The sequence below is a fragment of the Peromyscus maniculatus genome, chromosome 20, assembly GCF_049852395.1.
Source record: "Peromyscus maniculatus bairdii isolate BWxNUB_F1_BW_parent chromosome 20, HU_Pman_BW_mat_3.1, whole genome shotgun sequence".
Taxonomy (NCBI): Eukaryota; Metazoa; Chordata; class Mammalia; order Rodentia; family Cricetidae; genus Peromyscus; species Peromyscus maniculatus.
The window spans coordinates 50,174,532-50,195,288 of record NC_134871.1 but is presented as its reverse complement, the minus strand read 5'-3'; the positions used below and the strand labels follow the sequence as shown (position 1 = coordinate 50,195,288).

At 41.8% G+C, this 20,757-nt stretch overlaps 1 protein-coding gene across 25 annotated transcripts in view; it reads right to left on the bottom strand.

Moving 5' to 3' along the window:
* Positions 1–20,757, bottom strand: part of Tnrc6b (trinucleotide repeat containing adaptor 6B) — a 233,638-nt gene that overhangs the window by 104,947 nt on the left and 107,934 nt on the right. For 3 of the 25 annotated variants that reach the window (XM_042265402.2, XM_076556369.1, XM_076556379.1), the window contains exon 1: positions 10,131–10,237. The exons of 16 other annotated variants lie outside the window; for them this stretch is intronic. The gene's annotated coding sequence lies outside the window, so the exon portion shown is untranslated. Of the gene's footprint in view, positions 1–3,179; positions 3,247–10,130; positions 10,238–20,757 lie in introns of those variants that run through there. 6 more of the 25 variants (XM_076556371.1, XM_076556378.1, XM_076556365.1 and 3 more) reach the window with 4 other exon arrangements.

Here is a 20,757-nt window from a genome sequence, read left to right as displayed (position 1 = left end):
AAATGGACAATTGTACTGGTGGTTAGTTTGAATTGTCTAGAATTACATGGGTCTGTGGGCATGCTTGTGACAGATTTTCTTATCTAAGTTAACTGAGGTGGGAAGAATCATCCTACTGTGGTACCATTTCATGGGCTGGTCCCTAGATTTTGGTAAAAAGGAGAGAGCAAGCCAGGGCCCAAGCATGTATGTATTCATTCTTACTCTGTTCTTGACTGGAGATATGACTTAGCTGCTTCCCATTTCTGCTGAACTGGCTTCCCTCCCCACAATGATGAACTGTAACCTGGAGTTGTGAACTAAAATAGGCCCTTTCTCCCTTAAGTTGCTTTGGTCAGGGTATTTTATCATACCCAACAGGTAATGAAAATTAGTACCTCATTTGTGGCTAGTGTAACACGGTTGACCAAAATGTACATTTTAAACCTTTTTCTTTTCTTTTCTAAGATTTACTTGTTTTATTTTTACATGTACCAGTGTTTTGTTTTCATGTGTATCTGGGTGTCTGGTGCCCACAGAAGTCAGAAAAAGGTAATGGATCCCCTGGTACCTGAATTACAGACAGTTGTGAGTAGCCATGTGAATACTGGGAGTCGGACCTGGGTCCTGCACAAGAGCAACAAGTGCTCTTAAACACTGAACCATCTCTTTGGTCCCTGATAGTACCCCCCCCCCTTTTTTTTTAAATCACAGCAGCTCTTTTTTTTTTTTTTCCCCTGGGGTGTGGAAGACAGTGTCTCATGCATTCCAGGATGGCCTCTAACTGTCTACATGGAGGACGCTGAACTTCTTCTGATCCTCTTGCTTCCATTTCTTAACACTCCCCACCCCCAAAGGTTTCTCTGTGTAACAGCCCTGGCTGTCCTGGAATTCACTCTTTGGATCAGGCTGGCCAAAGATCCACATGCCTCTGCCTTCTGAGTGCTGGGATTAAAGGCATGTACCACCACCAACCGGCTTGCCTCCATTTCTTAATTGCTAGGATTACAGGTTTCATGTCCTTTCATACAGTGACTGAACCCAGGGCTTCATGCACGTTACACAAGCACTCTATCAACTGAGCTACATCTCAGTCCTACCATAAACTCCTACCAGTTCCCGAGATGCTTTTTCTCTTAGTTGTCTTTGGAAGTGTTTCTGGGTCACTGAAAGGCTGGCATGAATTGGCTCGAACCACCCTCACTCCTGGTCATTTTATTGTAACTAGGATTCACAGTGAATTTTCCATGCTATTTTCTGTGATAAAGGTTTGGGGTTTTTCAGCTACGAACTAGAAGAATACCATAGCCAGAGAGGCTGGGATGAAACAAAAGCTGGTCTTATTTATTTCAATCTTTCTATTAACTATTCAACTCTAATAGAAATGGGCAAGTATAAGGCATCATTAAAACAATTTCATGGGAAAGTCAATGTTTTAAAGCAAGGCTGCCCTGAGAATAGCCTCTAATCAACTTTGACTAGAATAAATTGGAATTTTAGTCAACTACTCACATTTTGAAGTCTTAAATTAAAAGGCTGACATGTTGCAAGAGAATCTAATGTTGGACCATTTTCCATCTGGTTCAAATACTTAAGATGCCAAGGAAACATAAAATGAACAGGAGATAGGAATATTGTTGCTCTGATGAAAATGTGAATAAGCTTTGAATTCAGCTAAAACCCCCTGCACCTGGCTTTTGGTACACTGTCAGGTCTACAGTGGCAGAAGCTACCTACTTCAATGCCAAAGTATGGGACAAACTGTGATCATGAGACCTTTCTCCTTCCTGTTTTTTGTTTTTTGTTTTTTGTTTTTTTTTTTAAGACAGGGTTTCTCTGTGTAGCTTTGTGCCTTTCCTGGACCTCGCTTTGGAGACCAGGCTGGCCTCGAACTCACAGAGATCCACCTGTCTCTGCCTCCCGAGTGCTAGGATTAAAGGCGTGTGCCACCACCGCCCAGCTTCTCCTTCCTGTTTTAAGTTTCTCTCATCTATAGAGAATTTAAAACGTATTTTAAATTAAGTATTCAGCACTTAGATTACTTTTGGATTGACATGGACATTTCTGTTATTCTTCCATTCTTGAAAACAATTTCCAAATATTTTTGTTATTAAGCATTTAATATATACAAAAGAAATTTGTGCAACTTCCACTCAGCTTAATGAACAGAATGATTCCAGTATAGAGAAGCCCTTATATAATCTTTTCATATCCCACCCAAGTTGCATTCCCTTTGATTTACCATATATTTTGTATCCTAATATTTTCATTTTATAAATGGAACTGTATCACTTTATTCTTCTACAATTTGCTCTTCTCAATCAGCTCTAGATCATCCATGTAAACGTCACAATAAGGATACCACAGTCAAGATGAGCGTGGAAGTGTATATCTGAGATCAGATGAGAAGTATCAAATGTTCAAGGTCATTCTTGGTCCATAACTAGTTCAAGGCCTACATACATACATTACAACATGAGACCCCGCCTGCCTCATTCCCTTGATGGGCATCTAGGTTTTCAGTTTTTACCACTACTAGCTATGTTGTCATGAACAACTTAGTACATGCCCTCTGTATACATGTGCAGGGGAGTTTATCTCCTAGGGGACAGGCACACAACTGAAAATGCTGGACCCAAGGCACCCACGCTGCCCAACTTCACTTACTATCCAATACATCCTACACCATTTTCCAAAGTGGTTATGATTTATACTCTCGCAGAGTTTTCACTGCTTCACAGGCTCAAGCAAAACTTGTTATTTTAACACTTTTCAATTTTTGCCAGATTAGTGGGTATAAGGGCATTCACTGTGGTTTAACTTTTCAATTCTTTGATTACTAACTAGGTTGACTTCCTCTAACCCCCAGTTTATTTGGCCATTTGGAGTTGTTCTACTTCGAAATTACTATTTGTTTAACTTTGTGCTTCCTATTACCTCTTTTTAACTTGGAGTTCTTTACTGTATTTAGATACACGGACACAAATCCTCAGTTGACCATATGTGCTGAAAATATTTTCTAATTTCTCTATCACTTTCATGAGTGTCATTTAGTGACTATAAGTCTTAATTATAATGAACATAAATGGATCACTTTTTTCACTGTTTGCTTGTTATTGCATTTAAATAATCCCTGTTCCAAATTATAAATATTCCTTCCATATTCATTTCCTAGGGCTAACAAACATTTTCATATTTACCTCCATCTAGTTGGTATTTATTTTGTATATGGTGCCCGACTTGATCCATACAGAGAGGAAGACATTCCTGTCAATGGCAGCAGAAATGGAAGTGATGCAGTTATATGACAAGGACACCAGAAGCACCAGGCAAAGACTAGATGCCAGGAAGAGAAGAGGACCCATTCCTTTTCCTGGACTTCATAGAGAGCAGAATTTTAGACTGCTGGCCTGAAAAACTGTGCGAGTATAAACTCTGGATGCTTTAAGCCACCCAGGTTGTGATAAGTTGTATGACAGCCCTGAGGGACTCATGCAACCTATTCGCAGAATTTCCACCATTTATGGGAAAGTCTGTTGTTCCTTTGCTCCCTAATCTTTGTTGTCAACTGTCACCTTTCCCTGGGGAACAGCAGGGTAGTTCTGTCATGGAGCAGGAGTTCACACACACACAAGGGTCCAGAGTCTACACTGACCCATCGCTGCCTTCTTCACTAGACTTTTTAACACACAGTGAACTCGGCCCCCCACCTCATTCCTTTCCTCTTCCATATAAATTTTAAATCACCTTATCAAGTTTCAAAAGTTACTGGAATTACCACTGAAATAGGTTTGAGTTTATGCACCATCTCAAGGAAAAGTGACCTCTTTAAATCATTGATTCTTCTTTATTCATGAGCTGATAGAGTTCTATTACTATTTAGGTCTAAATTTAGTACTTTCTAACCTCTTTACACATTCTCCATGGATGTTCTATTACGTTAATCCCAAGTGCATTTCTCAGATCCCTCGGGATAGTATTCTGTTGGTTTTTATTCATTACTGCATCTGCGCAGCTATGCACGTGCCATGGCACCTGTAGGTGGGGTGTCAGGACAACTCACACTACAAGTTCTAGGCATCCAACTCAGGGATTCGTCGGGCTTGTATGGCAAGTGCTCTTACCTGCTAAGCCATCTCACTGACACATAAAAACTGCATACTTAAATGGGGAAATGTTTAAACAAAAAAGATGAATTTGCCAACCTTTAGAAATAGTTCATGGTCAGTACGTTCCGGAGTGTGCAACTTATACGGCTTATATGGCAGCTTTTTTTTTAGATTGAGGGCTCACTATTTATCAGGCTGGCCTCAAGCTTCTGATCCTCCCATCTCTACCACTTAGGTTCTGGGATTGTAAGTTGTGCCAGCATGCTGATCCTTTAAAAGTCAAACTTTAAAAAAGGATTTTTATTTATGTATGTGTGCACTTGTATACAAATACAAGGGGGCATCAGATCCCCTGGAGCTTGACTTCCAGGCAGTTGTGATCTACCCAATAGGTGCTGGCATGTGAACTCTGAATAACAGTAAGTACTTCTAATCACAGACTCTTGATATGGGTGCTAGGAACTGACCTCCAGAGGGACTGTTGAGATATCTCTCCAGCTCCAATAACTACAAAAGAAAGAGAGAAAGAGAGAAAGAGAGAGAGAGAAAGAGAGAAAGAAACAGAGAAAGAAAGAAAGAAAGAAAGAAAGAAAGAAAGAAAGAAAGAAAGAAAGAAAGAAAGAGAGAGAAAGAGAGAGGGAAAGAAAGAAAGAGAGAAAGAAAGAAATAGAGAGAGAGAAAGAAAGAGGGAGAGAGAGAAAGAAAGAAGAAAGAAAGAAAGAAAGAGGGAGAGAGAGAAAGAAAAAGAAAGAAAGAAAGAAAGAAAGAAAGAAAGAAAGAAAGAAAGAAAGAAAGAAAGAAAGAAAGAAAGAGAGAAAGAAAGGGAGAAAGAAAGGGAGAAAGGAAGAAAGAGAGAATAAAGTAAATGGAGATTGTCTCAAGACTATTATTTCTGAGCTGGGAGTATAGTTCCACCCATGGTAGAGTATGTACCTATATGTGCCACAAAACAAAACAAAAAACATTTGTTTCTAACAATGATTGTTTTCAAGTCATCTATAATTAATTTTTAAAAATTATTCAATGCTTGTGGAGCAGTGGTGGTGTATGCCTTTAATCCATGCACTCAAGAGGCAGAGGCAGGCAGATCTCTAGTTCAAGGCCAGCCTGGTCTACAGAGTGAATTCCAGGACAGCCAGGGCTACACAGAGAAACCCTGTCTCGACAAACAACAGAACAAAATCCCAATGCTCAGCTGTTAATTTTTGGACTAATGATTCTCCAGCAGAGCTCACTAAGTCCCAAGCTCCCAGGCTAATGATGTCGCTTCTTTTGTAAGGAACTATCATTTGACTGTGCTTGTGATCATTCAGCGATTATATTACTGTACCTTGATTCTTTGTAATGCAAGTCAGAACCAGCACTCAGGACTACCAGCAACTGCCTTTCAATCAGCATCAAGTGTGTGCTTTATACTCTTTCATATTTTGGTACAAACTGGTACAAAACTGTGGACTAGTCACAGACACATTTGTTTGCTCACTACAACATTATAAACCCTACACTACTATTAAGGACATGGGACACATGAGTGAACAAGACAGTTAAATTCTAACAATGTGTCCTACAACAAAATGCCAAGCAATGGATAAAATAGGGACCCAGTGGTCAGAACAGCCAGTCTATTTGAGGAGGACACCTGAAATTAACGTCACTGTTAAAACATACAAAGAGGGCTGGGGAGCTGCTTGGCTGGTAAAGTACTTGCCATGTAAGCATGAAGACCCACATGTAAAAGCCCGGCACAGGGGCACATGTCTGTAATCCCAATGCTAGAGAAGCAAGAGAAGGGCAGCTTCCTGGAGCTTGCTGGCCAGCCAGCTCAGTCAAACAAATGAGCTCCAGCTTCAGTGAGATACTGACACAAGAAAAAAAGGCAAGAGCAACTATGTACGACATCCAATACCAACCTCAGGCCTCTACGAGCACACATGCGCAACACACATGACAACCCATGCTCACCTACATGAGCATGTGTATGTACACACACAAGATTGTATGCCAAGCTCTTAACTACACATTTTCAAGAGTCTTTCCAAATGGTGATGAAAATGGAACTGGAGATCATGTGAAATAAAACAAAATTTTCTCTCATAGACTTAAATACGAATACACTTACAGATATACACACAGACATGTTTGTGACATGAAAGTAAAATGGGGATTGAGTGGAGAAGTGCTGGTCTAAAGGAAAGAAAAAGCAAGAGAAGGAAAGGGGAAACATAAAATACCGGACATTCGTGGCACATGCCTTTAATCCCAGCACTCAGGAAGCAGAGCCAAGTGGATCTCTCTGAGTTCGACGCCAGCCTGGTCTACCGAGTGAGATCCAGGACAGGCATCAAAACTACACAGAGAAACCCTGTCTCGGAAAAAAAACAAAAAAACAAAAAAAACCAAACAAACAAATCCAAAACCAAATAAATAAATAAATAAATAAATAAATAAATAAATAAATAAATACTGGATGTTCTGTTTCACATGTGGAATCTAGGTTTGACTATAGATAGACAAACAAACAGACATAAATACTGTATATATACATATACACTTCATATATACACAGGAAAGCAGAAAGGGGACTTTTGGGAGGTGGAGAGGACAGAGAAGGCAGTAAGAGTAAAGTGTATGACGTATATCTGAAAATGTCATAATGAAACCCAATAATTTTGGGCTGGAGAGATGGCTCAGTGGTTAAGAGTGCTGGCTGAGTTCCAGAGGTCCTGAGTTCAATTCCCAGCAATCACATGGTGGCTCACAACCACCTGTAATGGGGTCTGATGCCCTCTTCTGGCATGAAAGCATACATGCAGATAGAACACTCATAAATACATAAATAATGCCAGGCGGTGGTGGCGCACGCCTTTAATCCCAGCACTCAGGAGGCAGAGGCAAGCAGATCTCTGTGAGTTCGAGGCCAGCCTGGTCTACAGAGCGAATCCAGGAAAGGCGCAAAGCTACACAGAGAAACCCTGTCTCAAAAATAAATAAATAAATAAATAAATAAATAAATAAATAAATAAATAAGTCACACTTTTAAAAAAAGAAACCCCATTAATCTGTATGCTAACTAAAAATTTTTAAGCTGTGCTGAAAGTGAAAAGAATGCAATAAATCCAATACTGCTGTTTAGTAAGATAAAAATGCATTGTATTTTCAAAGTAATAACTGTTGAGAATCTTTTCTGTTAATTGTACTAGTAAATAAGAACAAGGTTAGGAACCAAATATGTTTTTCCTGTGCTTTTTCAGGGAACCACTTGTATCACTATAGGAATCAAGAAATTGGCAAAACGGAAAAAGCAGCAGCAGCCACCACCAATGACTGGGAACAAGAGCAGGTGGTACAGTGTGGCTTAGCTCGACAGCTGCAGGCAACTCTGCAGTCACCAAAGTCAAATATTCTCACAGTGGAGTATCAAGGAGGCCCTGCAGCTCTGGCCACCAGCCCTCCCCACCTGCTACCCCTGCCATTACACATCTAGAGGATGTTTCTCAACATGTGGGTCACAACCCCTTTAGGGTCAAATGACCCTTTCACAGGGGTCACCTAAGACCATTGGAAAACATGTTTACATTATGATTCATAACTAGCAAAATTACAGTTATGAAGTAGCAACGAAAATAATTTTTGGTTGGGAGTCACCACAACACGAGGAAGTGTATTAAAGGGTTGTAGTATTAGGAAGGTTGAGAACCACTGCTCTAGAGGGACACGCATTTATAAACACTATTGCAAACATTAAAACCCAAGTTCCACAAACCACTCTGTGTTGTGAAATATTAATTTAAGATGTGGAATATTTGTTTAATGATGCAAAAATGTGTTGCACTCTGTGAAGCTGTGTTACTGTGCCTGCCTAACACACCTGACTGGTCTAATAAAGAGCTGAATGGCCAATAGCTAGGCAGGAGAGGGATAGGTGGGGCTGCTGGGCAGAGAGAATTAATAAGAGGAGAAATCTAGGATCAAGAAAGGATTGAGGAGCAAGAAAAGGAGGAGAGGAGGATGCCAGGGGCCAGACACCCAGACACACAGCCAGACACATAGCAAGAAAGGAAGAAAAATATATAGAATAAAGAAAGGTAAAAAGCCCAGAAGCAAAACATAGCTAAAGAGAAACAGGATAATTTAAGTTAGAAAAGCTGGCTAGAAACAAGCCAAGTTAAGGCCCGGCATTCATAGGTAAAAACAGGTCTCCGTGTATTTATGTGGGAGCTGGGTGGCGCGGCCCCAAAGAGTGAAAAGAACCAACTACAGCTCTGTAGCACAGAAAATCCACTCTAGCAGTCACTTCTCAGCACCTCTGTATCCAGCAAGGTGCAGGAATCAAAACACCAGGAAAAGGCACTGCTTGGGCTCTGCTAATCTCTGGAGAGCAATGTGGCTGTGGAATGACTGGCTTGGCTACTGGCCACAACATCCTCATGTGTGCATGTGTGGGGGGGTGGGGTGGGGGGTATGCCTAGTGATCCATGAATAAATAGTAGATGACAACATTTCATAAGATTGACTGGATTTGCAAGTAAACCTTGCATATGAAAGTTCCTGTCCCTTTATCATGATTAAAAAACAATGCCACCACAGTCAATGGCTTATGAAATATAAGAGAAAATATTCAAGAATTCTGAGACTTTAAAAAAGATGTGGCAACATAAAGACAGTTAATGTACCAGGGAAACAGCTCTACTGTGTAAGTGCTTTCCATGTAAGCATAAAGACCAGCACTGACTGCATGCCTGTAATCCAAGTGCTGTGGCTCTCTGGGGTGTTCTGCAAACCAGTCTAGCTGGAATCAGTGAGCTCTGGCTTCAGTGAGAGATCTTGTCTCAAAAAACATGAGGTGGAGAGTGAGGAGGACACCTGGAATCAATCTCTGGTCTCCATATGCACAGGCAAGTGCTCTCAAAACCCAAAACCAAACAAAAAACAAAAACAAACAACAACAAAACCAGTTAGGTTAAATATGAGAGGCTGAGTCAGGAGGATAGTGAACTCAAGGTCCTGGGCCTGGGCTACATAACACAGCAAGACCTTGTCTCAGGCTGGAGAGACAGCAGCCACACAATGATGCAAGCCTAGTTAACTGAGTTGATACCCAGAACCCACATAAAGGTGGAAGACCTACTCCATCCTCTACATGCGTGCGCACATACAGATCACACACAAAATTAATTTCCCAAAGACCTTGTCTCAAACAAAGTATTCTGCTCAAAGCATTACATGATAAAATGTCTCTTCTGCTAGGTGCGGCTGTGCTCCCCTGTTTTATAATAGCATTTGGGGGGCTGAGGTAGGAGGACCTTGAGTTTGAGGCCAGCCAGAAAAATATAGCAAGGTCCCATCTCCCAAAGTAAATGAAGTTTATTCTCTCTTTTCTCTGTTATTTCCTTTCTTTTTTCTTTAGATTCTCCTTTATTTATAGAGCAGCAAATAGAGGTGAGAGGCAGAAGGCTAAAGACGACGAGGTTAGAGACAAGAACTCCTGATGGAAAGCTGGAAAAAAGCAAGCCTGAGGAAGGAAGAGAAAAACGAGATGCACGAAGAGCAGTACAAGAAGAGCTTGGGGCTGAAGGTGATGTAGCTCCTATCCTCCCACCCTGTGACCAATGGCCCTTCTGGATTCCAGATCACTGAACCCACACAAAGATAGACGAGGCTGGAATTTTCAGAAATTTCTAACAGTACATCTCAGCTGCTCCTGCCACATGGACAAAAATCAAAGTAAAACATCAGCAGAAGACCTCATACCATAAGCTGATCCACTGACTGAAACTAAGGCTGAAAAACGAAGATACTGAGTCTCAAAATTTCTTAAATATGGACTTCATGTAACTGAAGGCCAGGGGTGTGGTACAGCGATTTGCCTAGCATGTTTCAGCCAGGCCCGTTCTTAACTCCCAGAACTAAGAAAAATAAAAATGAAAAGCCAAGGAAAAACCAAAGGACTGCAAGAGCTGTAAGGGGTGCCATACGTGGCATTCATCAAAGTAATCGAAGACAGTCTTCCCATTCTATTTCTGTCTGGTTTCCATGACGTACCTGGAAGGGCAAATGGTGAGACATGGGTGAAGCAGAGAGGAAGATGGGTCACATAGCCAGAGGACCCTGGTGGGAATCCGTGAAGGGGGCAAGTCAGCCACAGGGTGGGTGAGAAACCTGGCATGCTGTGTGACATGGGAGCTCTTTGTGATGTACTAGAGAGCCTGGGCACCAGGCTCAAGAGAAGAGCATCAATGACTCAGGACTGAACATGTACTTTGTTTTGAGCTACTTGTCAATCCAGGCTGGATTAGAGAAAAAATTGTTTTTACACTCATTTATTTATTATGTGAGAAATGTGTGCATGTAGAGGTCAGAGGGCAAGTTGTGAAACTCAATCCCTTCTTCTACCAAATGAACCCTGGGGACTGAACTAAGACAGTCAAGCTTGGTGGCAAATGCTATTAACTAGCAAAACATCTCACTGGCCCTTTTATTTTTGAAATGTACTCTCATTTATCTTAGACTGGCCTCCAACTTGATGTACAACCAAAGATGACCTTGAATTTCTGATCCTCCTGCCTCTACCTCCCTGACTGCTACAGCAGGCATGAACCAACATGCCTCATTTATACAATTCCAGGAATCAAACCCAGGGCTTCATTCATGCTGGGCAAGCAATCTACCACACCTGAGCTTTAGCCTCAGCCTAGCGGAACATATTTTAACATGTCATAAGTCAGCGGCAGCCTCAAAGCTGAAGTTCATTCAGCATATATATAACCTGGCCTCATCACAGTCTCAGTCCTTCTCACCAAAAGACTACCTCAGTGGGAACGGTGGACAGAAGCAGCTTGTTACAGGCTGTGATTTTTGAGACACACAGTAGATTCTCAGACCAGTGATTAGAAGGCCAAGGATCCCATACACCTGCAATTACCCTGTCCATCCAGGCCTCTTGCCCCTACTGTAGCACTCATTGAATAGAAGGACCATGTTAATGTCTTTACGGGTTAGGCGTCGTATGAGCCAAGGATATGAAGGAAACATTTTGGTTTTTACAAAGCTACGAGATAAAAAGTTGGTCATTTGCAATTTTGAGACAGGGCTTCATGTAGCTCAGGCTAGCCTGTACTTCTTATGGTTTAACTTTTAGTTACTTTGGGGGTTGGATGTACTGGCACACACTGCTAGTCCCAGCAATCAGAAGTCAAAGTTCTGGATGAGCCAGTGCTACATAATGAGATCCTCTCTCTCTAAAATAAAAAAAATAAAAATAAAAGAAAACTACTTTAAAAATTCTTTTAAAGTTCTGTAATAATCACAAATGTATATAAAAGTTGCAAGAACAGTACCAAAAAACTAACAAAAACTTTTGCAGACTGCTATGGTAAGTTGTCAGTTTGATGTCTTTTCATTCCAAATATTTTAGTAGATGTTTTCCACTGTCCTATATGATTACAATACATCTATCAGGCTCAGAAACTAACATACATTTCTAACATTTATTCTTTAAGCCCCCTTCAATTCTTGCTACTTTTTCCTCACATTAAAGCCCTGGGTCAGACTCCGGTGCTACATTTCATTATCTCTTTAGTTCAGAACAATTCCCCAGACTCGCTTTGACGTTTACAGTCTAGAAATAGTTGTGACGATTATACTCGGTTATTGCACAATAACCCTCAAACTAGGGTTTCTTCATGATTTGATTCAGGTCCTGCACCTCTGCAGAAATATCACAGAAGTAGTATTGCTTGTCTTTGTGTCCTAGCAGGAGACACAGCTCCTGCCTGTGCCCTGCTGGTGATGTGGCTTCTCCCAGATGTGTCTCCACAGTAGAGACTCTTCTCCCTTGGTGATCAATAGGTACTCAGTAGAAAGTTACTTTGACCTTGAAGTCTATTCCTCAAACTGAGTTTATTTCTGAGTTCACAAATATGATTTCTTACAAATGTATAGTGACATTGTATGAGAACTCTTAGTTTTCTCTTATTCCACAGGTTTTAATTCATAACTGTCATTTCTTAAATTTTGAAAATCAAGTTATATCAAAGTTGACTATTAGGAGCACCTTCAAACTGGATCCCACCTTCCCCTGCCATGGTCCTATTACTCATCACAAAGATGTCCTTGCTCTTTAGTATAGGATGTCCCAGATTCACTTTAAACATAATCACAAACCCATAATGAATCACTTCTCCAAGAAGCCAAGATTCTTTTAGGCAGAAGTGGTATACAGAAGTTAAGATTCTCACTGCTACTAGGGACTGCTGTTTTAGGAAGCATTCCCACCTCTGATAACATGGCCAGGGCACAGATGCAGGTGTGTATGGATGCACACACACAAATACTTGCCACAGAGATGCATGTGCACACTGATACTATTCTGTTTTGATTGATGCTTATTAAAAACCATGGACCCACATCAGTTTTTTTTTCCTCATTACTAAGGATCAGAACCTAGGGCCTTGTGCATGAAAGACAAATGCTTACCTCCGAGTTCCATCCCCATCCTCCATACTAGCATTTCTGATTGCTATTTAACACTGTAGGGTCCATCTGAGTTGTCTGTGTAACACCCTTCTCTGAGGGAGAGCTGCTGGCTCATATTAACGTCCATTTAACTGCTGCCACCCGCACAGCCTCCTCCTCTCTTGGGTCCTGACATGCCACACCACATTCTTCCTTGTGAAGGCCTCCTCAGTCTACCTGAGCTCTCACTAGGCCTCCTACACCTTATTCTTCTTTCTTACCAGCATTTAGGACTGAACTACTGGGGGGAGGGGGGAGGAAGAGAAGAATACTTTTAGAATTAAAAGAAAAACTCACTAATAATGCATAAGAAAAAATTAAAGGACACTCATTAAACTTAAACTTGTGATCGTTTAGAGAGCCAAGCTGAAGTTCACCTTCGCATCATCTATGAAGAACAGGTTTGCTAAGTAAATTAACAGTATAAACAAGCTTGTAACCCAGATGTTTAACCTACTTAAGGAAACTAATTGTTTTTCAAGCACTTTAAAAATCACTGGGCATGTACTGGCCTTTAATTATTGTCTAATTACAAATAATTTATATTTTCTTCATTATAACTTTGATAAACCCTATTTGATTACGTTTTAAGAGTGGCAACTTAAACCCAATACTGCTAAGATTCTTTAAAAAAAAAATGTTCATAGAACCATGGAGGCTATATATATATAGCATGGAGGTCCCTAGGACAACTGTGGCTTATAATAAATTTCGGTTTTACTCAATTATTGAAAAAAAAAAAAACCAGTCAAATGAATGGAAACACATGAACTATGAACCAAAGGCTGAGGGGCCCCCAGCTGGATCAGGCCCTCTGAATAGGTGAGACAGTTGATTGGCTTGATCTGTTTGGGAGGCAACTAGGCAGTGGGACCAGGTCCTGTGCTTATTGCATGAGTTGGCTGTTTGAAACCTGGAGCTTATGCAGGGACACTTGGCTCAGACTGGGAGGAAGGGACTGGACCTGCCTGGACTGAGTCTACCAGGTTGATCGCAGTCCTCAGGGGAGGATTTGCCCTGGAGGAGGTGGGAATGGGGGGTGGGCTGGGGTAAGGGGAGGGGGTGGGGGGAAAATAGGGGAACCCGTTTCTGATATGTAGAACTGAATGGTATTGTAAAATAAAAAAAATTAAATTAAAAAAAATGTTCATTAATCAGTTTAGTTTTAGAATTAATCCTCTAAAATCAAGTTTTGTTTTGTTTTTTACCCACCAGTGACATGTAGCTAACAACAAAAAAAAGAAAGCAATGCCTTTCAATGACCACACAGGACTGCACCTGAGACCTCTTGCATGCCAGCAGCACAAACCTCCTCCTCCCAATGCTCACATAGTGAAGAGGGCACCCATTAAGCATCCGTACCCAAAAGGCTTATTGGTTCCTACCACTGCATCCTTATTTTATCAAAGATGTTCCATTTTACAAAGCAGGATTTTCTCCAATCAATTAATATATTCTTGACTAAGACAGGCTTGGAAGAAGTGCTTATCTTGGGAGTTACAGCACCCAGTTTCCCCATTTCCTTGTCTGTAGGGCCTCAGCACTCCATTTTCCTTAGGAAGATAGTATTTCCCTGAAAGGCTGTCAGGAGGACTGAAAGGTGAGGGAAAGACCTGCTCTATGAATGAATAGTTAATATTATTTGATGTTCCTTCTCCAACCAAGCTTCATGAAAACAGCATTATTCAGAGAAACAGCTCCTAACTACCAGCATTACTCATCACAGATGAAGGCAAAGGGAGACACAGAAAGTGCCCATAGCTGGGCGGTGGTAGCGCATGCCTTTAATTCCAGCACTCAGGAGGCAGAGCCAGGAGGATCTCTGTGAGTTTGAGGCTAGCCTGGGCTACAGAGTGAGTTCCAGGAAAGGCACAGAGAAACCTTATCTCGGAAAACCAAAGAAAGAAAGTGCCCATAAAGGCTGCATGACCTAAAATGACTTAACAGCATCAGTACTGTGGGTGAGAGAGAAATGAGCAATAAAGAGATTACATTGTCTACCTTGACTTTCACATGGAGATACAAACTAAACCCAGAGACCCAGAGAATTCCAGCCCATGAGCCTCCAGACCACTTGATGTAATCTCAGGGATGGTGATCTGGGTTTTTAACCCAGTAACTCTTCAACTTCTAGTGAAAAAAATACTAGGATTTTCTTCACCTGGCAGAGATCACATTTTTAAAACTCACCAAAAGGCAAGCAATTTAAAACCCAAAGGTATTAAGAACGTAATGCACCACAGGCCATTCAAGAACCATCAAACATGGAGGCTCATGACGAGAATCCTAGCACTTGTGCAACAGGCAGTACAATTGCTACAAGTTTGAGGCCAGCAGGGGCTACACAGGAAGTTTTGGGCCAGCTTGAACTATAGAGTGATAACCTGTCTCAAAAAAACAACAAAAATATAAAAACAGCCGGGCAGTGGTGGCGCTTGCTTTTAATCCCAGCACTTGGGAGGCAGAGGCAGGTGGATCTCTGTGAGTTTGAAGCCAGCCTGGTCTACAGCATGAGTTCCAGGACAGCCAGGGCTACACAGAGAAACCTTGTCTTGAAAAACAAAACAAAACAAAAACAAAAACAAAAAACCATGAAGGAGGACAGGGGCAGCCCATGCAGCTATTTCAAGCACATGATCTCAATAGGAAACACTAGAATATGGGTTATATCTAAAAACTGTTAAGCAAATAATGCTACATGATCTGTTTGCTCTATATTTTCAATATTTAACTAAAGTTTCTTGGAAAGAGTAAGAGATTATATAGTTTCTATTTGTTGTTTCTTTTAAAGTCATGGTGGCTCATGGCTGAAATCTCTAGGAAGTAGAGACAGGAAGAGAATTCCAAGTTCAAGGATAATGTGGTCTATAAGAGAAGTTCTGGGCCAGCCAATGCTACATAGCAATAGAAGACCCTGTCCCCAGATAAGGGAACAACACATATGTAAAGCTTTCATGTTGAAAAGATAGAAAAGTGACATTCCTTCAAAACTGGCACAAGAATAAGCCCAAGTATTAAAAGAATGCAAACAGCCAGGCAGTGGTGGCTCACACCTTTAATCCGAGCACTCTGGGAGGCAGTGCCAGAGCTTTTACACAGAGAAACCCTGTGTGTGTGTGTGTGTGTGTGTGTGTGTGTGTGTGTGTGTGTGTGTGTGTGTGTGTGTTGGGGTTGGGGCACAGATGATGGGGGAGGACAACAGCAAGAAAGAATGTAAACAAAATCCAGAGGTACCAAGAATATCCATTGTTGGCTATTGGTATTTGTAGGGATTGGTTCCTGCGCCAAAATCCAAGGACACTCAAACTCGAAAATGGTGGTAGTACTTGCACATAACCTATGCTCAGTACATCTTCCTAACACGCTTCAAGTAATCTCTAGATTATTTACAATACCTGACACAATGTAACTAATATGGAAATTGAGAATAGTTGTTATATCATATTGTTTAGGAAATAATGATAAAGAACAAAAAGTTCTGCACATGTTCAATACAGCTGTTAACTTATTTTCCACGGCTAAGTAGGGCCACATATGCACTGTTGTCTAAAGTGCAGATGTTGAGCCCGGAGTGGCGGCACAGGTTTTTGATCCTAGTACTCCTGAGGCAGAGACCGGCATATCTCTGAGTTTGAGGCCAATCTGGTCTATATAGTGAGCTCCAGGCAGGCCAAGGCTACACACCAAAGACTCTGTCTCAAAAAAAAAAAAAAAAAGGTATTGATGCATATTTTAAAATACAGAGGGGAACAGCCTATGGTCCCCTTTCACATCCTTCTAAATATTTCTTTTAGAAGAAAGAAAAGCTGGCCCAGAAATTTTAAGAAGCCACTGAAAAGTTACTTGGCCTGGGATGGTCCCTCCAACTGCCTTCCTCTATCACAGAGTATCAACAAATACTTAAGCACCCAAACTCACCATCTAAGGCTGTTGGGGTTGTTTCCTACCTAACCACTTAGAAGTGCAGTTCACCACTCTTTAGGAAAAGCACAGGAATTATGGCACATAAAGGCCTGTTAGAAACAGTTTGTCTGGTTCAGAGAGCAATCCGAGGGCAGCTCTGGAGCTTATCCTCCCAGTCCACAAAGTTCACCTCCTGCAGCCCAGCCTTCTTTCCCAGTCCTTCAGGTCAGTGCCTACTCCTGGTTTCCAGTTTATTCCAAACTTGGCCTAAACACCATGAGCACACCCACACATCCCGGTTGCCTATGTTACCTTTCCAAGCAGATCTTCACTGGGACTCGGATAACCCCAACTGTTTTTCACCCTGACACATCAGCAGAGAACAACCCTACATATCCACAGCAATTACCAGTGGAGCCTCCCTCTCCTCTGGGGCTTTGGAGCTGCCATACTGTTCTTACTGTAGTCTTTTTCTTGGCTCCAAATGTCATCTTCCCTCTGCCTCCCTTCCCCATTGAACACCTCATCCCCTATTTAACAGAGAGCTAAGTGAATGCCCCCTAGGGGAACTCCCCTGAGTAATCTTTCCCTGGTTCCAAATTTACATTTTTCTCTAGGGCTAACTGGTCCCATGTCTAGGTCTCTCCTCTGACTCACTCTCCCTCCTACACACAGGTTAATAACTTTACTTTCATTTTTTTTTTATGTGTGTGTGTGTGTGTGTGTGTGTGTGTGTGTGTGTGTGTGTGTGTGAATACATGCAGAATCCAGAAGAAGGCATCAGATCTGCTGGAGCTGGAGTTACAGGTGGTTGTTAACCACCCAACATGAGTGTTGGGAACGGAACTCATGTCCTTTGGAAGAGTCACAAGCCTTCTTAATTGCTGGGTCATCTCTTCAGCTCCAGATTAGTGACTTTAACAATGCCTTTTGGGATGTGGGCTCAGTTCATGGATGAACACAGATATCTCTGGTGCCTTCAGACTTTCTTTTGGTGCCTGTCTACTTCCTTCCTGACAGCTTTCCCATTCTTAAGAAAGAAAGACATATAGGACAGGGAGTTTTGTTTGTTTGTTTGTTTTTTGAGACAGGGTTTCTCTGTGTAGCCCTGGCTGTCCCAAAACTCATTCTGTAGACCAAGCTGCCCTCAAACTTATAGAGTTCTGCCTGCCTCTGCCTCCTAAATGCTGGGATTAAAGGCGTGCGCCACCCTGCGCAGCCTGGGAAGGGATTTTTAACAATCTATTTTTGCCCACTGCTTTATCCCTAGATACTAGCATAGCTCCTGGCATACATGTACCACTCAATAAACATTGATGAGTGTAAGTCCTCCTTGATTTTCTTACCCACTCAACAACACTGAGAACTCACTGGGTATATGAGGCTGCGCAGGTGCTAGGTAACAGAACAAGTTCTGGTTCTGAACTTGCTCAAAATAATGGCAGGGAAGAGATCAGACAATCAGCAAGCACGATGAGCAATGTGCATGGACTGCAGGGTCCCAGGACTCTCAGAGGCTACCTTGGCTTACTCCTAGGCACTGGCCTTGATGCTATCTATCCTTTACTTCCTTAAGCCCCTTCCTGTCTGGGCTGCTCTTATCCCAGTCTTTTTCCTGTTCCCATCTACCTGTCTTACCTGAACTGAGCTCCCAATCTTGCTCCAGCCCCTTCCTTAGTCTCCCTACGTTACACTAGCCATCTAGCAAATGCAAAACAAGTACAAAGAGCAATGTACACCTCGTTGCCCAGATCACAACCTGATTCCTTCCTTGGCCTGGCACCTACCTGCACACCCCACCCTTGTCCCCACCCTACCCCACAGACTACACTCCACAAGAACCTCTAGAACCTGGTCTTTCCATCACTCCACAAGAACCTCTAGAACCTGGTCTTTCCATCACTTCACAAGAACCACAGATTAGTTTAATTCAGCTTCACTGAGAGCCCCCCTCCTTGGGGAAGGCACAGCAGATCCGTTAGCAGCAATGACAACAAAAATACACTAGTGGAGAAAACTGCAGAGCACTCCTGAATGTATCTGAAGACAAAGTGCCTTCTGAGAGAGGTGTTCTCAGGAAGTCTGGGGAAGGGAGCAACGGTGTCTTCTCCCTTCCCAAAACCATGCAGTGCTTTCTGTGAAGTTTGCCAAGAAAACACACTAGTAGGGATTTAAGAAGTGTTTCCTGCCTAAATTTCTTTACATATACAGCTGGAAGATACAGGATCCCTCTCAGCTACCAAAAATCCATAAATGTTCACTTGTAACTCATACAAAATGATGTATTTCCTTCATACATGCCTACACATTCTGTAAATCACCTCTAAATTACAAACTTGCTTAAATCCAATTTCTTTAAAAAAAAATGATCTTTGATGCACAGATCACTGAATCCAAAGGTATGGAGTCCACAGCTCCGGAGGATTATCTAGGTGTGTTTTCATGTCTTAGGGAGTGTGTGTGTAACTGGCCTGCCTGACAAGAATGACGATATTCTAAAGAGACACTTGTGACCTTCCCTTCAACTATCCCTTCAGACTATTAAAAACAAGGCACTCTAAGGAACTGAGGTTTCCACCAGAAACCTCATGTTGAGAGGAGAAAGCTAAAGTCTGGTGTCTGTCAGATGAGGAACTTATCTCTAGAACAGGATTTCACACACCTGTCAGACAACCTCACAGCAGACACTGAGATGATGGGCGAGGTTAAGCCCTGGCCAGGGCTGCTTAGCTAAATGCCTCTGGCCCTCTACCTAGACCTAAACTTCATGCCAGGCCCCAGAAGAGGAGCTGAGGATGGGAGAGGTTACTGGATCTCTTTGTCCCTCTTTTCAATGTGTGCACACTGAATGTATCTACTTTTTTTGCTTTTCAGTATAAATTTGGCTCTTTCAAGTGACTTACTGAGGACAGGTAACCAAGCCTGGCTTGTGAGGGCCACTAGAGCTCTAACCTTACTCTGTTAACATGTATGTGTGACTATCCATCTCAACATAGGAAAAAACAAGTATTTGATGTTCCTGACCTAGACACAAAAGACAACATTCTGGTCATCAAATATATCCATCTCCCACAAGTTGAGGTAAAAATTAACACCTTTAAAAAGCTACTTAGGAATTTGGTTGGTGTGCTGACTGAGGGACTAATAAATCTGATTCCCTAGAAGAGCAAATAGAGGGATGCTACCCCAGAAGATGGTAACCTAAGAATGGTTCCTGCAAAAAAACCTTTTTCAACTGTAGTGAGTCAACCCTCAATAGATGATTAATCACTAACAGTCAATTTGATAGGAAGGGGTTTCTGGGTTTTGCAAACTGTACTTGTATAATATATCTAAGTACATTATATATTATACATTATATTTAAGAGCAAATACCTCCTGTTGTCTTGGAGGGGGATGTTTTTCAGACAGGGTCTTTCTCTGTGTAACCCCGGCTACTCTGAACCTCACTCTGTAGATCAGGCTGGCCTTGAACTCAGAGGTCCACCTGCCTCTGTTCCCAAATGCTGGTATTAAAGGTATGCTCCACTATGACCATCCAGACAGGGTCTTTCTATGTGGCCCAGGCTGGCCAGGAACTCACTAAGTGAACTAAGTTGGCCTTGAACTTGTAGCAACCTTCCTATCTCTCCTGGGATTTCAGATCTGTGTCACCAGGCATAAGAGAACAATTGCTTTTGTGTCAATATATATATTCATTTCTAGGGTCTCAATGCAAATTGTATCGTCTTACAATGCATCCAATCAGAAAGTTTAAAAGCCACTATTCTAAGCTACCCAATTACCTAACTTCAACTTACAAACAGGCACACCATGGCATAAAAAGAACAGCAATTATTTCCGTAAGCAAAACAGCAGAAGGAACAATGGCATGGAGAGGAAGCTACTAAGTGTAAGTCCACTGCTCTGGACTCCTGGAAGGTAGCAATAATGTGCTACCTCTCCAGCCTTATGACAGGAGAGGATTTATTTAAGCCGACCACTATACAATCTTAACAAAGGCATAAATGGATGGCTGGGCATAGGAGCTCTTGCCTGTAATTCAGGTATCTAAAGGCTAAGGTGACAGGGTATCTTATGCTCAGGAGTTCAAGGCCAACTTGGACAACAGGAGGAGATTCTTTCAAGAAAAAAATTAAAATAAAACAAATCAGTATTTAATAGCTCTTTAACAAACTCTTATAGGGTAGGTACTTGGTAGAAAAAATAGCTCTTTTGTGTCAACTGATAAGAAAATTCTGCAGAGCGAGGC